The sequence below is a fragment of the Pseudorca crassidens genome, chromosome 3, assembly GCF_039906515.1.
Source record: "Pseudorca crassidens isolate mPseCra1 chromosome 3, mPseCra1.hap1, whole genome shotgun sequence".
In the NCBI taxonomy this organism is placed as follows: Eukaryota; Metazoa; Chordata; class Mammalia; order Artiodactyla; family Delphinidae; genus Pseudorca; species Pseudorca crassidens.
The window spans coordinates 95786494-95805598 of NC_090298.1; positions in this window are offsets into that span (position 1 = coordinate 95786494).

Below are 19105 nucleotides of genomic sequence, written 5' to 3' on the forward strand. Positions count from 1 at the left end.
CAAATTAAATATTTGCACAGTGCTTATGAGCATGGTATAGCACTTCTTATCTTTTTTAGTGTAATGGAGCGTCTAGCCTCTATCAACATCAGAGGGACTGTCTTCTAGACTTGGGGAACTGTATCCACCATGCTGGACATCCCTATTATTCTTGGTTATCATCCAAACATTGGCCCTTCCTCCCAGCAATTCTTTACAGTGTCTTACTGTCCACACGGCTCTGAAATTTTCCCTTGACTGGGTCTCCCACTCCTCCCTTCCAAACCTCCCTTTATTGTCCTTGTCCCTTTTCTTGTCCCATTCCAGGACTTCTGCAGAATGAACAATGCCTCCCATATCCTCAGCCTCTTCAGTGACTAATCTTCCCACCTCTGGTTCTCCGCTAATATGGCATAACAAAGGACCCTGGGTGCTTTACGGCCGTTCTTGGGTGACGAGGACTTCATCAGTTTCAGGGCAGAGCCCCAAACATACGAAGTGTTTCCCAAACTGATCATCCCCCAGGGTGGGGTTGACGGGGGAGCCCCTGAATGAGAACTGAGGCCTGGGTTGTATAAAATGAGGGCCTCTGGTGAGATACCATTTGGTACATGGGGAGGAAGCCTGTAAAGGAGCTAAAAGGGCACAGGGGTGGGACCCAGGAAACCTAGGTGACCCTGGCAATCCTGAGCCTTAGTTTTTTTAATCTGGGATTAAGATATCTGAAATCTCCTACCAAAGTGCCACTCACGAAAAGGACCTCAGACAGTAAACATGGCAAGATGCCGTTGAAGCTTCATGGGGGAGCGGGAGTGCTGCGGACCTGGAGCTGGCCTGGGGCAGCTACGAAAGGGTCCAGGGCTGGGATGCACATCCCCTGGGATCAGGCTGGGTGTGGGGATCAGGGTGCTCTTCTCATTAGGCTGGTGGCAAAGACATTTCCCAACTTTCCTTGACAGTGCATTCAGGACAAAGACTCTGTTTTTGAGAATAAACAAGAAAGTCCTAATAATGGAAAAGAGAAGTCAATCTGAAAACATGCAAAGTTTAAAAAGGAGAAAAGTGGGACAGTATGAAAGCATCACCTGCAGGTCTGAAATCTTCCCCTGCCGTGGAACACTGGTCATGCTGGAGACTTCTTGAAGAGCTTTGTGGGTGTCAGTGCATTTAGTCTTTTCAATGATTCTAATATCTAAGTGTTATTATTATCCCCATTCAACAGACGAGGCAGATGAGGCAAACAGACATTAAGAAAACGTGGCCAGTGACTTCTTGTTGTGACGTGGCTGAGGCAGAATTCAGAGCCAGGCCTTCAGCGTGCAGCCACCACCTGCCCTGTGCAGTCGGGCCAGAGAAGCACGGGAGTTACATGCAGCTGATCCCTTGTTTCAGCCCTTTCGACAAGCAAGTAAAAGTCCAAAACATCCTTGAGGTGGGTGGTGGTTAATGCCGCTGCTAACTTGACAAAATAGAGTCTGGTTCTAATGTGTGTAATGTTCTGGTGAATCTCCCCCAACACAATTTCCGACAATTGTTTAAATTTAAATGTGTGCTTATTCAATCAAAACAAAATTAGAGGAAAATCTTAATTGTAAAAGAGATAAAGCAGGGGTTGATAATTTCATTTATAGAAAAGGTGTTGTGCTTTTGAGAGACATCAATATTGAAGTCATCTCTCAATTCAAGTTTAATGTTTAACCTTACTGAAGTATCACTTACTGTATGTCTGTTGCATGAAGAATGGATACACCCTGGGTTCTGTGCTTCCAAGGGTGTGGTCCTGTTCTTCTGGGGCATGTTGGGGATGTCCTTATACACCGGTGTATTTTCCTCTCGAGCTGGGTCCAGAAACAGTGAGGACACAAAAGGGTTTTCTCTTTTTAGAGCTTGAGCTTCTAACAAAAAGAGTCAGTTCTCTACACTGGGACAACTGGCTATCCATTCCAGAAAACAGTAAAGTTAGTTCCTACCTCACACCACTTTCAAAAATAAATTCCCGACGGATTAAAGATCTAAAAGAAAAACAAAAACAAAATATAAGACAGTTGGTTGAACATATAAGAGAACATGATTGTGATCTTGGGACAGAAAAGGCCTTCTTTGACCCTAAGAGCAAAACCTCTAAAGGAGACAATATATGCAACCTAAGTAACAGACAAAGGATATAGTACATGTAAAGGAGCCAGACAAATTGAGTAAGACAGTGATAAACAATTTGATAGGAAAAAATGGGCAAAACACACAAAGAAGCAGAACTTAGGAGGGAATGCAGTTGGCCAATAAATATCCCAAAGGATGCCTGACTTCACATTAATCAGGGAAGTACAAATTTAAACAATAAGATTACTTTTGTACTCATCAGATTGGCAAAGATATTAAAGTTTGATATCGCACATATTGCCAAGGATGTTCAAGTAGCCTCATAAGTTACTAGTGAGGATGTAAATTGGGATAGCCACCTTGGAGGACAGTTTGACGGTATCTATTAAAATGGATAATCTGCATATTCCATGATCTTGCAATTCAGCTTCTGGGTATCTACCCTGGAGAAATATTCATTCACCTTTGTCATAGAGAGGCAGGTATAAAGATTTTCATTGCAGGATAGTCTGTAATTGGGAAAAAATACTAGAAATGACTTAAACGTTTATCAATATGGTGGTCGTAATTTAAAATAGCTAATAGGATCTGGTAATCATATTTTAGAATATCGTGCAGCAACTAAAAATAATATAGTAGATACTTGTATACCACTCTGAGAATTCCCCAAGACATATTTTATTTTTAAGAAGTTGAAGAAGTCTACACACAGGAAGATTTTAAAAACTAGACAGAATTAAAACGACCTCATAAAATCTATAGTTATTTTTTTGTTTGATTGTTTTTAAGAAAAAAGTCTAGAACATCCCTGTACCTGAGGACTGATAATACAGGGCATAATTAGGGAAGAAGCATTTAGGTGGGGGAAGGAGGGGATGACGTTGTTATGGATTGAATGTCTGTGTCCCTCAGAATTTATATGCTGAACCCCTAACCCCCGAGGGTGACTATATTTGGAGTAAGGAAGTAATTAAGGTCAAATGAGGCCATAAAGGTAGGGCTCTGCTTTTATGGGGTTAGTGTCCTTATAAGAAGAGACACCAGAGAGCTAGCTCTTCCCCACCTTGCCTCCTCTCTCTCTTTCCCTCTCTCTCTCTCTCTCCCTCCCTCCCTCTCCCTCTCTCTCTCTCTCTCTCTCTCCACTATGTGAGAACACACTGAGAAGGTGGCCCTCTGCAAGCCAGAAAAAGAGCTCTCACCAGAAACCAAACCCTATAAACCCTGTACGAACCTTGATCTTGGACTTCCAGCCTCTAGAACTGTGAGAAAATAAATGACTTTTTTAGGCCACCCAGTCTGATATTCTGTCATGGCAGCTCAAGCTGACTAAAACAGTTGTTTTAGCCTTAGCTGGCATGTGAGCTATAATGTTCTAATGTTCTCATATTTTAGAATGAGGATGTATTTACATATGTCATTTACATTTACGTATGTGATTAAAACTTTAACTTTTTAAAATTGAAGTATAGTTGATTTACCATGTTGTGTTAGTTTCAGGTGTATAGCAAAGTGATTCAGATATATATATATATATATATATTCTTTTTCACATTCTTTTCCATTACAGTTTATTATAAGATATTGAATATAGTTCCCTGTGCTATACAATAGGACCTTGTTGTTTTTCTATTTTATATACAGTAGTTAAAACATTGACTTTTTAAAGTCAGTTGTCTTCCCTCTTCCCCTGTAATTGCCCTTCTCCCCTTCTTCTCCCCTTCCTCTGAGCTGTATTAATCTAGGCAGACACTTATGTTCTGAGCCTCCCAGCAAAATTTTCCAAGAAGACCTCCCATAGGTCAGGATTCTTCACCACAAACCTGTGAGGAAACACCATAGAAGGTACTTGAGGTTAGATCAATAAAGTAAGGCAGTGTAAATTGGGAAGGGGATTTACAGTAAGGGGAAATTGCTTTCTCTTAGAATTAAAGGAGAAATCTCAAGTGAGAAAGTCACTTTCTGTCATCTTCTAACACTACATAATATGCACATAGTGTCTTAAATGTATTACCTTACTACTGATGGCCAACATTTATTTCATCCCCAGTATGTGGCAGGCAGTCTGCAAACATTTTATGTGTATTATCTCATTTAATTCTCACAAACCCCCTATGAGGAAGTTGAGATAATTATTCTTAAATCACAGAATTTTCTCACTGAATTTTATTTATTATAAAACAATACTATATCAACATTGCAAGAAACTTAAAGACAAAATAGTTTTCCATTACCCTCCACTGTAAACACAAACATGATTTCCATTTGTAGGTGTTTCTAGGTTTCATCTATATGCTCACATATTTTTCTGTTGTCACTAAAGGGCTATATCATTTTTTACGTACCTTATTTCACTTAGAAGACTTGTTATATACTCCTCATAATTGTCATTTTAATGGCTACTCAATATTTCATTCAGTTGTTACGTTGGAATTTACTTATCTGTTCCCCTGTGGTTGACATCTAGGCCATATCCAACTTATAGATAATGTTGAGTAAACATTTTCACACACATGAATTTTTAAATTTGAGTTAGTTCTCTTGGATAAGTTCTCAAAATCACTAAGGGCCAGATGATACAAGCAGTTTTTATTCTTATTGATCAAAATTGCTCAATAGCCTTCCAAACCTTGTGTCAATTAATGATGGCCCCAGCGATGTACAAATATACCACGTTCACCTCAGTATGGTCGGCATTGGCTGGTATCATTTCAAGGTTTTTGCTGATGTAATAAGTTGAGGGGCTCCTCAGCTCTTCTAAGACTACTTGGTAAGCTGATTGAAAACTCCAGAGATGCATAAAAGGAAAAGGATTATTTTTCCCAGCGCAGCATCCATCCTTTCCCTTTCCTCTAGGAACAGCACCCAGAGTTCCCCTGCTCTCTCAATCCACGTGGTGTGAATGGGACCCCCACCTACCCTCAGATCCAGGAGATCAGCATGTGACACAGCGTGCCCATGCACACCTTCTCCCTCACACACATGCATGCGCACAGAGGAATGGATTCAATAAAAGGCGAGCAGAGCCGGGAGGAAGTGAGAATAAGTCCTGGTGACAGTGTTGGAGTCCCCAGATCAGCTGGGCTTGACGCCAGATCCCCCTTGGATTCAGGGCCATTGTATAGAGTTTGTGAATTGCAAAGGGTTCTCAGCCAAAGGGGGAAAAGGGGCTGAATCCATTTTGTGGCTCTGGGAGCCAGACGGCATCTACCTAGAGGAAGGGACATGTTTTTTTGTTCTCTTTGTTGTTTTCACACAAAGGCTCCCATTGGGTGCCAAACCACATACTCACTCAGGAGTCCCTTTTTCCATTTCTCAGAAGGGGCTGTGTAGGCTGCCAATAGCTTCGCAGTTATAGGAGCCGATAAATCTCCCCTTTTACTTAAGTCAGTTTGAGGTCTGCTTCTGCCCCGTGAAACCTAACTAATCCTGATGAATATATCAGATCGAGGTACTTTAAAACTAGGATAAACCTTGAAAATTCCTGAATACCTAGAGGTACTTTACAGATGAAATGACAGGGAGCTTAGTAACTTGCTTGAGGTCAGCATGGGCAAGTGGTAGGCCACTAGTCAGTGGCACTATGTTATACCACTGTGTTAGTGGCCGGCCAGCACTAAAATCCTGGTTCCCAAGTAAGCATTCTTTGCAACATAGTATACTGCCCCTCTGTTTACTACCCGAGATGCTATTTTTCGAGCTTGGGTTTGAGAGTCTAGCTCTGCAGGATGGCTTAGTTCCTCTGGGCTACTCTGCCTACCATGCAGCTGCCCATGGTCAATGTTGACCTCTTGGCTATGGCTTTGGGATCCAACTACTTACACGTCTCCATGGCATAAACATCAGAAAAATAAATGGTAGGATGTGATTTGATAAATTTATTACTATGTATAAGAAGTCAACTCAGAAGGTGCTGGAACACTAGGAATACTATGACTAGGAAAATTAAACAGCTGTACTCTTTAGCCTACGATTTAAAGAAATAAATATATTTAGACATATTTGCATCTATCCTTTAGCTGTTACTAAACGCTGTTATTAAATTTGTGCGTGGTCTTTTTGAAGGCCTAAGTAGAAAATTCCTCACAGGTCCTCTTAGACTCATAGATAAATTCTCAGAGGGAACTTCACCTTGGCCTGTGCCCAGCAAATGTGTCTTCTGACCACCACCCATTGGGTTTATCATTCCCCTTACTTATTCTGATGTTCCTGAATTTTACTTCCCTTGGAGAATCTGTCTTCTGTTCTATATACCTCTTCAAGCTGGAAAAAGGAGGGCACTTTCAGCGTTTCGACAAACGCAAGGAAAGGCTGCACGATTTCTCTGGGTTTCTGTCAAAGCCTGTTATCTCTTCCCGGACAGAAGAGAGTAATTTTCTTCCACCAGACAGCCTTCTTGCTACCCAAATTTGCCCCGTGACAATGTGAAATCAGATTCTGTGCCAAACTCTGTAGATGTCTTCTTGTTCTGAGGCCTAGTTTCTTTGACAGTGACCTTTGAACAAATTACTTTTCAAGGAATAAGGCCCCTTTTCTTACGCTCATTGTGAAACCCATTCCGGCTGAGCTCTCAAACTGGCTCCTCCTATTACCGCATTTGGTCAGTGCAGTAGCATCCAGGGAAAGGTGTGGAATGGATGCCATCCAAGAGGAGCTGCCCCCCTCTCCCCAGGAGCCCTGTTCTGCCCGCAGGCGTGGACTCCATCTGCTGCCTGTCTGCAGCTTTCCACTGTCCGTTATCCCTGCGTACGTGTGTATCATGTGCTACTCATGCTCAGTCTCACCCACCTAAATAACTCCTTTTCTTTTTTTTTTTTTTTTTTTTTTTTTTTTGCGGTACGCGGGCCTCTCGCTGCTGTGGCCTCTCCCGTTGCGGAGCACAGGCTCCGGACGCGCAGGCTCAGAGGCCATGGCTCACGGGCTCAGCCGCTCCGCAGCATGTGGGATCTTCCCGGACTGGGGCACGAACCCGCGTCCCCTGCATCGGCAGGCAGACTCCCAACCACTGTACCACCAGGGAAGCCCATAACTCCTTTTCTTAATCCAAATTTCCCTTCCAGATATCACCCCGCCTTCTTTTGTCCCGTTCCTTCCTATGTTCTCTAAAGATTTGTCTGCACGCACCATCTCTGCTTCCTAACTACCACTTCCTCTTTCTACAGCGTTCTCTATAGGCATCCTTCCGCATCTCCCCACAAAACAGCTTTGGCTCAAGGCATTAGTTAGGGAAGCATACAGGCATCTAAGTAGCTCTAACACAGTAGATCCTTCCTGAGCACTCCATTATCACTTCCTGCTGACCTTTTCCTCCTCCATCCAGTCTTTAAATGATGGGATTCATTTGGGCTCTACAGTGCCAACCCCCTTCTTTTTTTTTTGCCTCTGTCTTCATTCCTGTGATTTGAAAGACCATCCGTATGTGATGACTCCCGAGTATGCATCTTCAGTCTACAGCTCTTCTCTGGGAATCAGATTCACACACCCAACTGCTGCTTGACACCTCTGTTTAGATGCCGTGCAAACATTATGACCCAGATAGGGCTTTGCTTTTCTCCTCAAACTTGACCCACACTCAGACTTCCTCATCTCACTTTTCAGACTAGAAACCCAGGGATACTCCTTGATTCTTCCTCATCTCTCACAGTTAATCCATCTGCAAATCTCGTCTTCTGGTTCCAACATATGTCACATCCCTCTCTTTCTTCTTTCCTGTCCCACTGCCCCAACCCCCATTGAAGCCACTGTCATTTCTTAACTGTTTCACTGCAACAGCCTCCTAACTGGTTTCCCTGAATCCCATCTTAGTCCCCTCTAATCCATTATTCCTATTGCGTCTCGAATAAAGATACAAATGTCATCATATCATTCTATCGCAGAAAATCATTTGCCATTGACCTTAAATCCTTACTGCCATCTGCAAGTCTTGGTTAATCCTCTGGAATGTAAGCCTCATGAGGGCAGGTATGTCTTCTCTCTCATTCTCTGTTTCATCCCCAGTGCTTAACATCATATTTAGCACATGGAAGGCATTTGATAAATATATTGAAAAAATGAATGATGAACACTTTACCATACTGTGTGCAGTTATTTTCTTAATGTCTATTCTCCCAACTGTGGAAACTAGAAACCATGAATTTTGTTGTTTGACCCTTTATACCTAATCACTAGAAAAAGGCTCCATCATTAATATACAAGAATTGGGAATAATGGACTGGCTGTGTTTATGGCATTGTAGTTGTATCTAAAAACATAGTGCTGAGTGAGAGCGGTGTGGAAGAAAATTCAATATATAACACAAGGCCATTTAAAAAAATAACAAGTACGTACGTGCAGAACAGCAGTACATACTTGGCAGGATACAAATAAGAAGGTATATATTAAACATATCAGAATGGCTGCTTATAGAAGGGAGGGATGGGCATAGGAAATAAGATAAAATAGAAAAATATCTAAAGCCAGAGAGGACAGATGTGTTTGTTAAATGATTGATGAATGGAGTCTGCAGGTGGTATGAAACTCCAAGGTGAGGAAGCATGGATTTTTAAGCACTGTCAGAACAGGGCATTGAATGTGTTACAAAAATCCATTTGTTGGGGATTCTCTGTTTTGAGAATAATGATGGAAATGCGGCAGTCATAGCCTGGTACTTTAAAAAGACAAAATTCCTTAGCACAGACAATATGGAAACATTCCGATTCCCACTAGCATCAGACATTCCAAATATCTTATTTGGGCAGAGTTGTCCTCTAATTCTTAAAAAAAGTCCTTGAGGGGAAAATTCTGTTCTTCTTTCCTCTTGTGCATGCTAGTTAAGAATGGGTAAGTTGCAGTATCCTCAGAAAAGTGATTTCCAAATCTGATTCTGCTGATCTGCAAGAAGGCTCCATGAGTGCCACCAGATTCCTCAAACAAAATTTGCTTTAATTCATTTTAATAAGGACAAATAAATATGTTATGCAGCACTTTTAAGAGAAAAAATGGATTATCACATCAAATTAATGAGGCTGGGCATGGTAAGTGAGGCACTATCATGTTGGAATCAAAACCTTAGGCTCTGTACAACACAGTGTAAAGATTTTAGGCCATTAAAAATATTTCCATAGTTATCACATGATGGATTCATGGCTCAGCCTGAGCGTGTAAAGCCCACTTTTTTCTGCTTGAGAATCAAAGTCTGCTGATTCCAGCACCTAAAGCACTGGTGCAGCCAAAGCAAAATTTACAAGTCTAAACTGACTTTTTTTTTTTTACATCTTTATTGGAGTATAATTGCTTTACAATGGTGTGTCAGTTTCTGCTTTATAACAAAGTGAATCAGTTATACATATACATATGTTTTCATATCTCTTCCCTCTTGCGTCTCCCTCCCTCCCACCCTCCCTATCCCACCCCTCCAGGCGGTCACAAAGCAGCACCGAGCTGATCTCCCTGTACTATGCAGCTGCTTCCCACTAGCTATCTACCTTACGTTTGGTAGTGTATATATGTCCATGCCTCTCTCTCGCCCTGTCACAGCTCACCCTTCCCCCTCCCCGTATCCTCAAGTCCATTCTCTAGTAGGTCTGTGTCTTTATTCCTGCCTTACCCCTAGGTTCTTCATGACATTTTTTTTTTCATAAATTCCATATATATGTGTTAGCATACGGTATTTGTCTTTCTCTTTCTGACTTACTTCACTCTGTATGACAGACTCTAGGTCTATCCACCTCATTACAAATAGCTCAATTTCGTTTCTTTTTATGGCTGAGTAATATTCCATTGTATATATGTGCCACATCTTCTTTATCCTTTCATCTGATGATGGACACTTAGGTTGTTTCCATCTCCTGGCTATTGTAAATAGAGCTGCAATGAACATTTTGGTACATGACTCTTTTTGAATTATGGTTTTCTCAGGGTATATGCCCAGTAGTGGGGTTGCTGGGTCATATGGTAGTTCTATTTGTAGTTTTTTAAGGAACCTCCATACTGTTCTTCACAGTGGCTGTATCAATTTGCATTCCCACCAATAGTGCAAGAGGGTTCCCTTTTCTCCACACCCTCTCCAGAATTTATTTTTTCTAGATTTTTTGATGATGGCCATTCTGACTGGTGTGAGATGATATCTCATTGTAGTTTTGACTTGCATTTCTCTAATGATCAATGAAGTTGAGCATTCTTTCATGTGTTTGTTGGCAGTCTGTATATCTTCTTTGGAGAAATGTCTATTTAGGTCTTCTGCCCATTTTTGGATTGGGTTGTTTGTTTTTCTGATATTGAGCTGCATGAGCTGCTTGTATATTTTGGAGATTGATCCTTTGTCAGTTGCTTCATTGGCAAATATTTTCTCCCATTCTGAGGGTTGTCTTTTGGTCTTGTTTATGGTCTCCTTTGCTTTGCAAAAGCTTTTAAGTTTCATTAGGTCCCATTTGTTTATTTTTGTTTTTATTTCCATTTCTCTAGGAGGTGGGTCAAAAAGGATCTTGCTGTGATTTATGCCATAGAGTGTTCTGCCTATGTTTTCCTCTAAGAGTTTGACAGTTTCTGGCCTTACATTTAGGTCTTTAATCCATTTTGAGCTTATTTTTGTGTATGGTGTTAGGGAGTGATCTAATCTCATACTTGTACATGTACCTGTCCAGTTTTCCCAGCACCACTTATTGAAGAGGCTGTCCTTTCTCCACTGTACATTCCTGCCTCCTTTATCAAAGATAAGGTGACCATATGTGCGTGGGTTTATCTCTGGGCTTTCTATCCTGTTCCATCGATCTATATTTCTGTTTTTGTGCCAGTACCACACTGTCTTGATTACTGTAGCTTTGTAGCATAGTCTGAAGTCAGGGAGACTGATTCCTCCAGCTCCGTTTTTCGTTCTCAAGATTGCTTTGGCTCTTTGGGGTCTTTTGTGTTTCCATACAAATTGTGAAATTTTTTGTTCTAGTTCTGTGAAAAATACCAGTGGTAGTTTGATAGGGATTGCATTGAATCTGTAGATTGCTTTGGGTAGTAGAGTCATTTTCACAATGTTGATTCTTCCTATCCACGAATATGGTATATCTCTCCATCTATTTGTATCATCTTTAATTTCTTTCATCAGTGTCTTACAATTTTCTGCATACAGGTCTTTTGTCTCCTTAGGTAGGTTTATTCCTAGCTATTTTATTCTTTCTTTTGCAATGGTAAATGGGAGTGTTTTCTTGATTTCCCTTTCAGATTTTTCATCATTAGTGTATAGGAATGCCAGAGATTTCTGTGCATTAATTTTGTATCCTGCTACTTTAGCAAATTCATTGATTAGCTCTAGTATTTTTCTGGTAGCATCTTTAGGATTCTCTATGTATAGTATCATGTCATCTGCAAACAGTGACAGCTTTACTTCTTCTTTTCTGATTTGGATTCCATTTGTTTCCTTTTCTTCTCTGATTGCTGTGGCTAAAACTTCCAAAACTATGTTGAATAAGAGTGGTGAGAGTGGGCAACCTTGTCTTGTTCCTGGTCTTAGTGGAAATACTTTCAGTTTTTCACCATTGAGGATGATGTTGGCTGTGGGTTTGTCATATATGGCCTTTATTATGTTGAGGAAAGTTCCTCTATGCCTACTTTCTGCAGGGTTTTTAACATAAATGGGTGTTGAATTTTGTTGAAAGCTTTCTCTGCACCTATTGAGACTATCATATGGTTTTTCTCCTTCAATTTGTTAACATGGTTTATCACGTTGATTGTTTTGCGTATATCGAAGAATCCTTGCATTCCTGGAATAAACCCCACTTGATCATGATGTATAATCCTTTTAATGTGCTGTTGGATTCTGTTTGCTAGTATTTTGTTGAGGATTTTTGCATCTATGTTCATCAGTGATATTGGCCTCTAGTTTTCTTTCTTTGTGACATCCTTGTCTGGTTTTGGTATCAAGGTGATGGTGGCCTCGTAGAATATTTTGGAAGAGTTTGAGAAGGATAGGTGTTAGCTCTTCTCTAAATGTTTGATAGAATTCACCTGTGAAGCCATCTGGTCCTGGGCTTTTGTTTGTTGGAAGATTTTTAATCACAGTTTCAATTTCAGTGCTTGTGATTGGTCTGTTCATATTTTCTGTTTCTTCCTGGTTCAGTCTTGGCAGGTTGTGCATTTATAAGAATTTGTCCATTTCTTCCAGGTTGTCCATTTTATTGGCATAGAGTTGCTTGTAGTAATCTCTCATGACCTTTTGTATTTCTACGGTGTCTGTTGTTACTTCTTCTTTTTCATTTCTAATTCTATTGATGTGAGTCTTCCCCCTTTTTTTCTTGATAAGTCTGACTAATGGTTTATCAATTTTGTTTATCTTCTCAAAGAACCAGCTTTTAGTTTTATTGATCTTTGCTATCGTTTCCTTCATTTCTTTTTCATTTATTTCTGATCTGACTTTTATGGTTTCTTTCCTTCTGCTAACTTTGGGCTTTTTTTGTTCTTCTTTCTCTAATTGCTTTAGGTGCAAGTTTAGGTTGTTTATTCGAGATGTTTCCTGTTTCTTAAGGTAGGATTGTATTGCTATAAACTTCCCTCTTAGAACTGCTTTTGCTGCATCCCATAGATTTTGGGTCATTGTGTCTCCATTGTGATTTGTTTCTAGGTATTTTTTGATTTCCTCTTTGATTTCTTCAGTGATCACTTCGTTACTGAGTAGTGTATTGTTTAGCCTCCATGTGTTTGTAGTTTTTACAGATCTTTTCCTGTAATTGATATCTAGTCTCATAGCGTTGTGGGCAGAAAAGATACTTGAAACAATTTCAATTTTCTTAAATTTACCAAGGCTTGACTTTTGACCCAAGATATGATCTATCCTGGAGAATGTTCCATGAGCATTGAGAAAAATGTGTATTCTGTTGTTTTTGGATGGAATGTCCTATAAATATCAATTAAGTCCACCTTGTTTAATGTATCATTTAAAGCTTGTGTTTCCTTATTTATTTTCATGTTGGATGATCTGTCCATTGGTGAAAGTGGGCTGTTAAAGTCCCCTACTATGAATGTGTTACTGTCGATTTCCCCTTTTATGGCTGTTAGTATTTGCATTATGTATTGAGGTGCTCCTATGTTGGGTGCATAAATATTTACAGTTGTTACATCTTCTTCTTGGATCGATCCCTTGATCATTATGTAGTGTCCTTCTTTGTCTCTTCTAACTGTCTTTATTTTAAAGTCTATTTTGTCTGATATGAGAATTGCTACTCCAGCTTTCTTTTGGTTTCCATTTGCATGAAATATCTTTTTCCATCCCCTTACTTTCAGTCTGTATGTGTCTCTAGGTCTGAAGTGGGTCTCTTGTAGACAGCATATATATGGGTCTTGTTTTTGTATCCATTCAGCCAAACTGTGTCTTTTGGTGGGAGCATTTAGTCCATTTACATTTAAGGTAATTATTGATATGTATGTTCCTATTCCCATTTTCTTAATTGTTTTGGGTTCGTTATTGTAGGTCTTTCCCTTCTCTTGTGTTTCTTCTCTAGAGAAGTTCCTTTAGCAGTTGTTGTAAAGCTGGTTTGGTGGTGCTCTCTCAGCTTTTGCTTGTCTGTAAAGGTTTTAATTTCTCCATCAAATCTGAATGAGATCCTTGCTGGGTAGAGTAATCTTGGTTGCAGGTTTTTCTCCTTCATCACTTTAAATATGTCCTGCCAGTCCCTTCTGGCTTGCAGAGTTTCTGCTGAAAGATCAGCTGTTAACCTTATGGGGATTCCCTTGTGTGTTATTTGTTGTTTTTCCCTTGCTGCTTTTAATATGTTTTCTTTGTATTTAATTTTTGACAGTTTGATTAATATGTGTCTTTGCGTATTTCTCCTTGGATTTATCCTGTATAGGACTTTCTGTGCTTCCTGGATTTGATTATTTCCTTTCCCATATTAGGGAAGTTTTCAACTATAATCTCTTCAAATACTTTCTCAGTCCCTGTTTCTCTTCTTCTTCTGGAACCCATATAATTCCAATATTGGTGCGTTTAATGTTGTCCCAGAGGTCTCTGAGACTGTCCTCAGTTCTTTGCATTCTTTTTTCTTTATTCTGCTCTGCAGTAGTTATTTCCACTATTTTATCTTCCTGGTCACTTATCCGTTCTTCTGCCTCAGTTATTCTGCTATTGATCCCATGTAGAGTATTTTAAATTTCATTTATTGTGTTGTTCTTCATTGTTTGTTTCATCTTTAGTTCTTCTAGGTCCTTGTTAAATGTTTCTTGCATTTTCTCTATTCTATTTCCAAGATTTTGGATCATCTTTACTATCATTATTCTGAATTCTTTTTCAGGTAGACTGCCTATTTCCTCTTCATTTTTTAGGTCTGGTGGGTTTTTATCTTGCTCCTTCATGTGCTGTGTGTTTTTCTTTCTTCTCATTTTGCTTATCTTACTGTGTTTGGGGTCTCCTTTTTGCAGGCTGCTGGTTCGTAGTTCTCGTTATTTTTGATGTCTGCCCCCAGTGGCTAAGGTTGGTTCAGTGGGTTGTGTAGGCTTCCTGGTGGAGGAGACTAGTGCCTGTGTTCTGGTGGATGAGGCTGGATCTTGTCTTTCTGGTGGGTAGGTCCACGTCTGGTGGTGTGTTTTGGGGTGTCTGTGGACTTATTATGATTTTAGGCAGCCAATCTGCTAATGGGTGGGGTTGTGTTCCTGTCTTGGTAGTTGTTTGGCATAGGATGTCCAGAACTGTAGCTTGCTGGTCATTGAGTGAAGCTGGGTGCTGGTGTTGAGATGGAGATCTCTGGGAGATTTTCACTGTTTGATATTATGTGGAGCTGGGAGGTCTCTTGTGGACCAGTGTCCTGAAGTTGGCTCTCCTACCTCAGAGGCACAGCACTTACTTCTGGCTGCAGCACCAAGAGCCTTTCATCCACACGGCTCAGAATAAAAGGGAGAAAATGTAGAAAGAAAGAATTAGTAGAAGTAGAAAGAAAGAAATAAGGAAAGAAAGAAAGAAAGGAGGGAGGGACGGAGGGAGGGAGGAAGGAAGGAAGGAGGGAAGGAAGGAAGACAAGAAAGAAAGACGATAAAGTAAAATAAAAGTAAGATAAAATATAATAAAGTTATTAAAATTAAAAAAATCATTAAGAGAAAGAAAGAAAAAAATTAAAATAAAACAAAAAACAACAAAAAAAACTCCGGATGGATAGAACCCTAGGACAAATGGTGGAAGCAAAGCTATAGACCATAAATCTTGCTCTCAAAGTGTACCCCCTCAATTTGGGATGATTCGTTGGCTATTCATATATTCCACAGACAACAAGTCAATTGTGGAGCTTTAATCTGCTGCTTCTGAAGCTGCTGGGAGAGATTTCCGTTTCTCTTCTTCTCACAGCTCCCAGGGGCTCAGCTTTGGGTTTGGCCCCGCCTCTGCGTGTAGGTCGCTGGAGGGCGTCTGTTCTTCGCTCAGACAGGACGGGGTTAAAGGAGCGGCTCATTCGGGGAGTCTGGCTCACTCAGGCGGGGGCGGGGGGGGGGGGAGGGAGGGGCACGGAGGGCGGGGCGAGCCTGCGGCGGCAGAGGCCGGCGTGACGTTGCACCAGCCTGAGGCGCGCCGTGCGTTCTCCCGGGTAAGTTGTCCCTGGATCCTGGGACCCTGGCCGTGGCGGGCTGGACAGCCTCCCCGGAAGGAGGGTGTGGATGGTAACCTGTGCTCGCACACAGGCTTCTTGGTGGCGGCAGCAGCAGCCTTAGCGTCTCATGCCCGTCTCTGGGGTCCGCGCTTTTAGCCGCGGCTTGCGCCCGTCTCTGGAGCTCCTTTAAGCAGCGCTCTTCATCCCCTCTCCTCACGCACCAGGAAACAAAGAGGGAAGAAAAAGTCTCTTGCGTCTTCGGCAGGTCCAGACTTTTCCTCGGACTCCCTCCCGGCTAGCCGTGGAGCACTAACGCCCTGCAGGCTGTGTTCACGCCGCCAACCCCAGTCCTCTCCCGGCGCTCCGACTGAAGCCCGAGCCTCAGCTCCCAGGCCCGCCCTCCCCGGCGGGTGAGCAGACAAGCCTCTCGGGCTGGTGAGTGCCGGTCGGCCCCGATCCTCTGTGCGAGAATATCTCCTCTTTGATCCCCCGCACCCCTGTTGCTGTGCTCTCCTCCGCGGCTCCGAAGCTTTTCCCCTCCGCCACCCACAGTCTCCGCCCGCGAAGGGGCTTCCTAGTGTGTGAAAATCTTTCCTGCTTAACACCTCCCTCCCACTGGTGCAGGTCCCGTCCCTATCCTTTTGTCTCTGTTTATTCTTTTTCCTTTTGCCCTACCCAGGTACGTGGGGGGTTTCTTGCCTTTTGGGAGGTCTGAGGTCTTCTGCCAGCGTTCAGTAGGTGTTCTGTAGGAGTTATTCCACGTGTAGATGTATTTCTGGTGTATCTGTGGGGAGGAAGGTGATCTGTGCGTCTTACTCTTCTGCCATCTTCCCGGAAGCCGCTAAACTGACATTAATGAACAAAGAAAAGGTGAGAAAGCAAAACTGAAATATCATAATTAAATTTAAGTATTTTATCAAAGAAGGCCAACCTCACTATAACAGACACGCACACTCACACTTTGTTGTACAAGTTAGATAACTGTAATTCTGAAGACACTATGCAACTGCAATTTATGAGATTACTATTTGGTAACTTCAGCTGTGTTGCATAATTGATTATGAAATATTTATAAATTTGGAGGGTTTGATTTCTAGACTTCGCCGAGGAATCTCGTATATCAATTTAATTGTAATCATAAACTTGACTCCTGCATCTGTATTCCCACATCCTAAGTTTCTGGATCATCTGAAGAGTTCCCCCATCTTCATTTCCAAATAGAGGAAGGAGCAGATATTAATTGGGAATCAAGATTCCATTTATAAAACATGACCAACGTATTCTGTCCTGAGGAATATAACCCGGAGTGTTTTTACTTAGTTGTAATAACTGGTTTGTTGCAAGCGGGTTGACTTAGTAATACCATTTCTCCAGTACTCATTACGTGCTGAACTGGGTTAGTCAGGTTGTCTGTGCAGTGGTTCTCAAACTTGAGAGTACATCAGAATCACCTGGCGAGCTTGTTAAACCACAGATTTCCTGGGCTCCATCTCCAGATTTTCTGAGTTAGCAGGTCAGGGGTGGCCCTGAAAATGTGCATTTCTAGCCAATTCCCAGGTGATGCTGCAGTAGAAAGGAAAATCTCAGGAGCTTAACACAACAAAAGTTTGTCTCTTGGTTTCACAGACTCCCATGTGAGTGGGCAGCCCTCCTCCGTCTTATGGCTGTGCCACCTGTGCACACGGCCTCCAGGGATAGAAGAAGCACTGAACTTCCTTGATCCGCCTGAGACATGGACCCCTTGGCTCCCCAAGGGATCCGGGAACCGGATTCCAGGAGCACTCTTTACGCCCAACAGGTACTTGCCATTCACCGTCTTTTCTCTGCACCACAAAGCTGAAAGGCAGTGTGTGCACACTGCATTCAGAGATAAGAAAATTGAAGCTCAGAGAGACTACCTTCACAGGCCACACAGCTACTAGAGAAGGACTGGAGCTGGGATGTGGCTGTCTAACTGCAGAGCTGCTGGGCTGTCCTCTTCAGAAAACCACCGAACTTGCTGAAGGGGCTAATTCAGTCAAGGGTTGGCACGGAGCAGGCTGTTCTATTGATGTTGGATGAGAAATTTATCCAGCATCAACAGAACAGACCCACAGTTGCAGGCCCATGGCAGGCTCCTTCCACAACTCTCTCTCTCCATATAGTTTGCAACTTGAGAGCCCGTCAAAGAAGCATGAAATAGCCGTGTATTTTCACAGTGGTGTATGCCCCTGCGGTGGCTAGATATTTTGAGGAAATGGATCCTGAAGAGGAGAAAGAGAAAGCGGTATTTAAACAAGAAACCTCTAGGAGATGGCAGAGGAAAGTTCATCACAAGTACTTACCGATTCATTTCTCAGTTTAAAACACTGAGGAGAAATTGAGTCAGCCCAGCTCTTCGTTTAGTCTGTCATTTTAAGAAACTTCCAGCCATGTACCTCTTTTCTCTTTATCTCTCTGTCCAAGCTTTACCTCACCATAAATAATGCAATTTTGTGTTTTAAATATAAATCTTTCTTTATACTGAAGTATAGTTGATTTACAATATTAGTTTCAGGTATACAACATAGTGATTCAATATTTTTATAGATTACACTCTAAAGTTGTTATAACATATTGACTGTGTTTGCTGTGGTATACAATGTATCCTGGTAGCTTATTAACTTTATACATAGTAGTTGGTGCCTTTTAACTCGCTACCCCTATCTTGCCCTTCCCCTTCTCTCTCCCCATTGGTAACCATTAGTTTGCTCTATCTGTGAGTCTGTTTCTGTTTTGTTACCTTCATTTGTTTGTTTTATTTTTTAGATTCCACATGTAAGTGATAACACAGTATGTCTTTATCTGTCTGACTTATTTCACTAAGCATAATACCCTCTAGGTCCATCCATGTTGTTGCAAGTGGCAGAATTTCATATATATGTGTATATATGTATAAAACACATCTTCCATTCATCTGTTGATAGATACCTGGGCTGCTTCCATATCTTAGCTATTGTAAATAATGCTGCTATGACCATTGGGGTACATGTATCTTTTCAAACTAGTGTTTTCATTCATTTTCTTCAGATATATACCCAGGAGTGGAATTCCTAGATCATATGGTAGTTCTCTCTCTTTTTTTATTTTTTGAGCAACCTCCATACTGTTTTCCATACTGTCTGCACCACTTTACATTCCCACCAAGAGTGTAACAAGGGTTCCCTTTTCTCTACATCCTCACCAACATTTTTTATTTGTGGCCTTTTTGATGACAGCCATTCTGACAGGTGTGAGGTGGTATCTTATTGCAGTTTTGATGTGCATTTCTCTGATGATGAGTGAGGTTGAGCAACTTTTTGTGTGCCCTTTGGCTATCTGTAAATACAAATCTTAATAGAGTGGACTGATACACAGTGATGCCTGCATGTCCAAGCTCTCCCACAGATGTTATTGACTAGTTCTTCAATTCTAGATGCAAGTGTACTTATTTAGTACTGCTTTAAAACTTGATGTTTCAGGAGCTAATGATCCTA